Genomic DNA, 6,767 nt, shown 5'->3' with positions numbered 1-6,767 from the left:
ATAGCTGCCCCAGCAGTGATCATTGTATTCTGATGGTTGGGAAACCTCCCGCTGTCAGAATACAATAGCACAGTGGGAGGGATTCCCCAATCAGCACTCGCTGTGTTGATGGGGGAATTGAGCAATTGTCTTTCCGTCAACCCATGGTTGATGTAGGACTTGTTTAACTGAAAGACCTGAACCAGGTAGGTTGGTTGGTAGGGTGAGGGAGTCCAGTCTTCAGAAGCTCCTTGTGCTAGACCAAGGGTCTCCAAACTACGGCCCTCCAGTTGTTCAGGAACTACAATTCCCATCATGGCTGTGAATGTCGGTGTGTTACAATGCTTCATGGGATGTGTAGTTCCGCAACAGCTGGAGGGCCGTAGTTTGGAGTTTCCTGTGGTAGACGATGACCTCTCAGATGAGCAGAGCCAACTGGTTGTAATTTTTGGGTTTGTCCCAATTCAAAAAAAAATTTGGGTAAAGACAAGCTCGGCTCTGGGTAGAAGGCAGGGTAGCAAAGCACCAAATTTGACTGCCTGCAGCAGACTGATGATGTCATCACAGCCTAGGCAAAGTCACTAGGCTTTTTTTTTTTTATATGATAAAATTTGGAAAATCATACTGAAAATACATAAGAAAACCATACGGTTGCTGTATATTGTGACATGTCAGGAAATTCTTTTTTATGTAAACTGTTACTGAAAGGTCCTCTAAGAAATAATTCATAACTGAGTTTTTTGGGGTTTTTTTGTTTGGAGTTTTGCTTTAGTCCAATTTCTTGTACTAATAGATTTCTAGTTTTCTAATAATACATATGAAGGGGATGGCAAATGTTTGTTTTCACAAGGTAAGCAATATTTTTAGACTGTTTTCATTATTATACAAAGACGGGCCTCCGTTCTCTGTACTTGCCTGTGATGATGTAGCATTCTGCTCTACCTTGACTGTAACCAAATGTTTTCTGTATTTATTGTTCCACCTTGTATATAGTGTTCTCTGCAAATAATAAATGACTTTATCAGCAGGAAAGTGGAGAATTTCATATCTTACAATTCCTGCTTTCATAATAAACCAACATCTTCCCTTCATGCATTATACAGAGAGAAACTGTCCAATAAGAGCTGTCATTGCCGCCTAAAAAAATCGAATTTATTCATCAATTTAGGACAATATGTATTCGTCTACATATTTTTGGTTACAAAAAATATGAATAACCTCTAGGGTTGGGATTATGTGGGCAACAATAATAATCAAAAAAAATATATAAAAAAATAATTTATTATACAAATGTAGAAAAAAAATCATAATTATACAGTGCAATGATATAAAAACACGCCTAAGGACAATGAATGACAAAAGATATAGTGCCACAATTTTCGTCCTCCAAAAAGGAGACAGTTGTAAGATGGCTCATCTTTCAACTGTCTTCTTTTTGGAGAACGAAAAGGAGAACTGCACTAAGGTAAAGGAAGCTATTTTGGGAAAAAAAATGTACCTTTACAACCCCTTTAACCACTTAACGCCCGCCGCACGACTATTTATGTCCGCAAAATGGCACAGACAGGCAGAAGGGCGTATATATACGTCCTTGCCTTCTAGCGGGTGGGGGGTCCGATCGCGACCCCCCCGCTGCGGGCGGATTCCCTCGGGGAGCGATCTGGGACGACGGCGCGGCTATTCGCTTATAGCCGCTCCGTCGCGATCGCTCCCCGGAGCTGAAGAACGGGGAGAGCCGTATGTAAACACGGCTTCCCCGTGCTTCACTGTGGCGGCGCATCGATCGTGTCATCCCCTTTATAGGGGAGACACAATTGATGACATCAGACCTACAGCCACACCCCCCTACTGTTGTAAACACACACTAGGTGAAGCCTAACACGTTCAGCGCCCCCCCTGTGGTTAACTCCCAAACTGCAACTGTCATTTTCACAATAAAGAATGCAATTTAAATGCATTTTTTGCTGTGAAAATGACAATGGTCCCAAAAATGTGTCAAAATTGTCCGAAGTGTCCGCCATAATGTCGCAGTCACGAAAAAAATCGCTGATCGCCGCCATTAGTAGTAAAAAAAAAAAAAATTAATAAAAATGCAATAAAAATATCCCCTATTTTGTAAACGCTATAAATTTTGCGCAAACCAATCCATAAACGCTTATTGCGATTTTTTTTTTTACCAAAAATAGGTAGAAGAATACGTATCGGCCTAAACTGAGGAAAAAATAAATTTTATATATGTTTTTGGGGGATATTTATTATAGCAAAAAGTAAAAAATATTGCATTTTTTTCAAAATTGTCGCTCTATTTTTGTTTATAGCGCAAAAAATAAAAACCGCAGAGGTGATCAAATACCACCAAAAGAAAGCTCTATTTGTGGGGAAAAAAGGACGCCAATTTTGTTTGGGAGCCACGTCGCATGACCGCGCAATTGTCTGTTAAAGCAACGCAGTGCCGAATTGTAAAAACGCCTTTGGGCATTTAGCAGCATATTGGTCCGGTCCTTAAGTGGTTAAAGCGGAGGTTCACACAAAAAGTGAACCTCTGCTTTTTGGATCCCTCCCCCTCTCCGGTGTCACCTTTCAGGGGGGAGCAGATACCTGTCTGAGACAGGTATTTGCACCACTTATGGGTTCCGACTCCCACGGGGAATCCAGCCTCCTCACGTCACCCAACCCCCCCCCGCTGTCTTCTGGGAAACGCTGTTCCCGGGAGAGACGGTGCGCTGCAATGCTCGCGCATGCGCAGTAGGGAATCGGGCAGTGAAGCTGCAAGGCTTCACTTCCTGATTCCCTCACCGAGGATGGCGGCAGAAGCAGCCGAGGACCGAGCGATTGCTCAGCCTCGGCTGCTAACATCGCGGGCGCACTGGACAGGTAAGTGTCCATTTTTTTAAATCAGCAGATTCCGTATTTTGTAGCTGCTGGCTTTTTAAAAAAACAAAACGGGTGGACCTCCGCTTTAACCCTTCCCTATTCTATCCAAAGCGAAATAAAATGTTTTGGCTGCAGTTGGGCTTTAAAATAAAAATAAAAAAACAGTACATATATTGTTTGTTTAAGTATATATTTTGCATAGCTTTTCCCATTGAGCGTTACGCTTTACTATGCAACATCTGTCCTCCTACCACATGGCCTATAAAAACCCTATAGAGATATTTACCGTTATACACTTCATTGACTTTGTCATACACCTGTGCCCCAGCTCTGTGCAGCTCAGCCAGGGAATGGTTTCATCTTCTGCTATTTTCTCTATTTGTGGTTTCCATAGAGCACAATAAAAAAAGACCAGTTATTGGGTCACAGGAATCTATATTCCTGCAGATGTGAGAAGTGTTTAGAGTACGGTAAAGGAAATTGTCCTGTAACAGTTGAGATATGTGTGTCGATTCTGAGGAAGTATTATTAACATCTGTTCAAAGAACGTCTCTACAGTCATCTTTAAAGTGAAACTTGAGTTTTTGTAAGAAATAAATTCCATCCAGGCCAATAATATACACTATGGCCCAGATCCGCAAAGAAGTTACGTCGGCGTATCTACTGATACGCCGCGTAACGTCTAGGATGCTCTGGCGTATCTTTGTTTTGTATCCACAGAACAAGATACGCCTGAAGCTGGGCTAGATCCGACTGGCGTACGTCTTAGTACGCCGTCGGATCTAAGGTACATATTTACGCTGGCCGCTAGGTGGCGCTTCCGTTGATTTCCGCGTAGAATATGCAAATGAGCTAGATACGGCGATCCACAAACGTACATCCGGCCGGCGCATTTTTTTACGTAGTTTCCGTAAGGCTTTTTTCGGCGTATAGTTACCCCTGCTATATGAGGAGTACGCAATGTTAAGTATGGACGTCGGGCCAGCGTAAAATTTTCCGTCGTTTGCGTAAAATGTTCGCGAATAGGGCTTTGCGTAGAATTACGTTCACGTCGAAAGCATTGGCTTGCTGCGGGTTAATTTGGAGCATGCGCACTGGGATACCCCCACGGACGGCGCATGCGCCGTTCAAAAAATACGTCATTTACGTGGGGTCAAGTAGAATTAACATAAAACGTGCCCACATCTTTATCATTTGAATTCCGCGCCCTTACGCCGGCAGATTTACGCTACGCCGCCGTAACTTTAGAGGCAAGTGCTTTGTCTCTCAGCACTTGCCTCTCAACGTTGCGGCGGCGTTGTAGCGTTACTACGATACGCTACGCCTGCCTAAAATTACGACACGCTACGTGGATCTGGCCCTATATGTGGACACCTGACCATCACACCTACCTACATTATATGGCCAAAAGTATGTGAAGACCCCTCCAAATTAATGGGTTCCAATGTTCCCAGTAGGGGTACTGCTACAGCATAAAAAGACATTGTAGATCAGGGGTCTCCATACTTTTAACCACTTAAGACCCGGACCAATATGCAGGTTAAGGACCTTGCCCCCTTTTTGCGATTTGGCACTGCGTCGCTTTAACTGACAATTGCGTGGTCGTGTGACGTGGCTCCCAAACAAAATTGGCGTCCTTTTTTTCCCACAAATAGAGCTTTCTTTTGGTGGTATTTGATCACCTCTGCGGTTTTTATTTTTTGCGCTATAAACAAAAATAGAGCGACAATTTAAAAAAAAATTTATATTTTAATAATTTCATTTATATTATATATTATTATAAATATATATAGTTTTTTTGTTTTTTAACCACTTGCCGCCCGCCAATGACAGATTGACGGCGGGAAAGTGGTTGCTTAATCCTGACTGGATGTCATATGACGTCCTCAGGATATTGAGGCGCTGCGCGCCCCCGGGGGCGCGCATCGTGGCGGTCGTTGTTGCGGGGTGTCAGTCTGACACCTCGCAACACCGATCTCGGTAAAGAGTCTCTCACGGAGACACTTTACCACGTGATCAGCCGTGTCCAATCACAGCTGATCACGATGTAAACAGGAAGAGCCGTTGATGGCTCTTCCTCACTCGCGTCTGACAGATGCGAGTATAGGAGAGCCGATCAGCGGCTCTCCTAACAGGGGGGGTTCGCGCTGATTGTTTATCAGCGCAGCCCCCCCTCGAATCGCCACACTGGACCACCAGGGAATAAAAAAATAAAAAAAATGGGCAAAAAAAAAAAATAGTAAAAAAAATCTAAATAATAAAAAAAAGACAGTAAAAAAAAAAAGATGCCAATCAGTGCCCACAAATGGGCACTGATTGGCAACATGAATCCATCAGTGCCACCCCACAGTGTCCATCAGTGCCACCCCACAGTGCCAATCCATGCCCAGTGCCCACCTGTGCCACCCATAAGTACCATCAGTGCCACCCATATGTGCCGCCCATGAGTGCCCATATGTGCCGCCTATGAGTGCCCAGTGCCTCCTATGAGTGCCCTTCAGTGCTGCCCATCAGTGCCGCCTATGAGTGCCCATCAGTGCCGCCTATGAGTGCCCATCAGTGCCGCATACCAGTGCCACCTCATCGGTGCCAATCAGTACTACCTTATCGGTGCCCATCAGTGCCACGTCATCGGTGCCCATCAGTGCCGCCATATCAGTGCCCATAATTGAAAGAGAAAACGTACTTATTTACAAAAAAATTAACAGAAAAAAATAAAAACTTTTTTTTTTTTTAAATTTTCAGTCTTTTTTTAGTTGTTGCGCAAAAAAAAAATCGCAGAGGTGATCAAATACCACCAAAATAAAGCTCTATTTGTGGGGAAAAAAGGACGCCAATTTTGTTTGGGTACAGTGTAGCATGACCGCGCAATTGTCATTCAAAGTGCGACAGTGCTGAAAGCTGAAAATTGGCTTGGGCGGGAAGGTGCGTAAGAGCCCTGTATGGAAGTGGTTAATAATTGCATTTATTTTATATAATTATATAATATTATAAATATATATATTTTTTTTGCATTTATATTATATATATATATAATTTTTTTAAATCCAATATATCCTGTTCCAATTCATGTTTATATTGAGGCTTTCCAATCTGTATGACAGTTGAGATTACAATGTCATCTCTTATTATATCAATGTGTATAATACGGAACAGAAACATACCCAAATCCCAGCGTGGCCTCTGGCGATATGTATGGCATCGCCGTACCATCTGTTTATGTTTTTGTGTTTTTGGATAGTGTGTACGGTGACCGCCTCAGTCCGCGATATCTGACTCCACACACTGCAATATATCATTGCCCATGGAACATACTCAGCAATGGGAGAAATGTATAGGCCGTCATTGTTGACCTGCTTTTGAAAATGCTAGTTTTCTGGCTGACATATAAACATTGGGGGAGATTCAGATAGAGATATGACGGCGTATCTCCTGATACGCCGTGGTATCTCTGAGATCCGACGGTCGGATCTATGCGATTGATTCATAAGAATCAGTTCCGCATAGATCTCCCTTAGATCCGACAGGTGTAAGTGACTTACACCGTCGGATTTTAGGCTGCAATCTCCCGCCGGCCGCTAGGTGGCGCTTCCATTTGTACACGCGACGAATGTGCAAATGAGGAGATCCGCCGATTCAGAAACGAACGCCCGCCCGTCGCTTTTTTTTTTTACGTCGTTTGCGTTAGGCTTTTTTCAGCGGATAGTTACCCCTGCTATATGCGGCGTATCCAATGTTAAGTATGGCCGTCGTTCCCGCGCCGAGTTTTTAATTTTTACGTCGTTTGCGTAAGTCGATTCAGAATACGGCCGGACGCAAGTTACGCTCACGCCGAAACCAATGACGTCCTAGCGACGTCATTGGGAGCAATGCACGCCGGGAAAATTCGCGGACGGCGCATGCGCATTTAAATC

The sequence above is a fragment of the Rana temporaria genome, chromosome 5, assembly GCF_905171775.1.
Source record: "Rana temporaria chromosome 5, aRanTem1.1, whole genome shotgun sequence".
NCBI classification, from domain to species: Eukaryota; Metazoa; Chordata; class Amphibia; order Anura; family Ranidae; genus Rana; species Rana temporaria.
Note: the sequence above shows the minus strand (reverse complement) of the source record.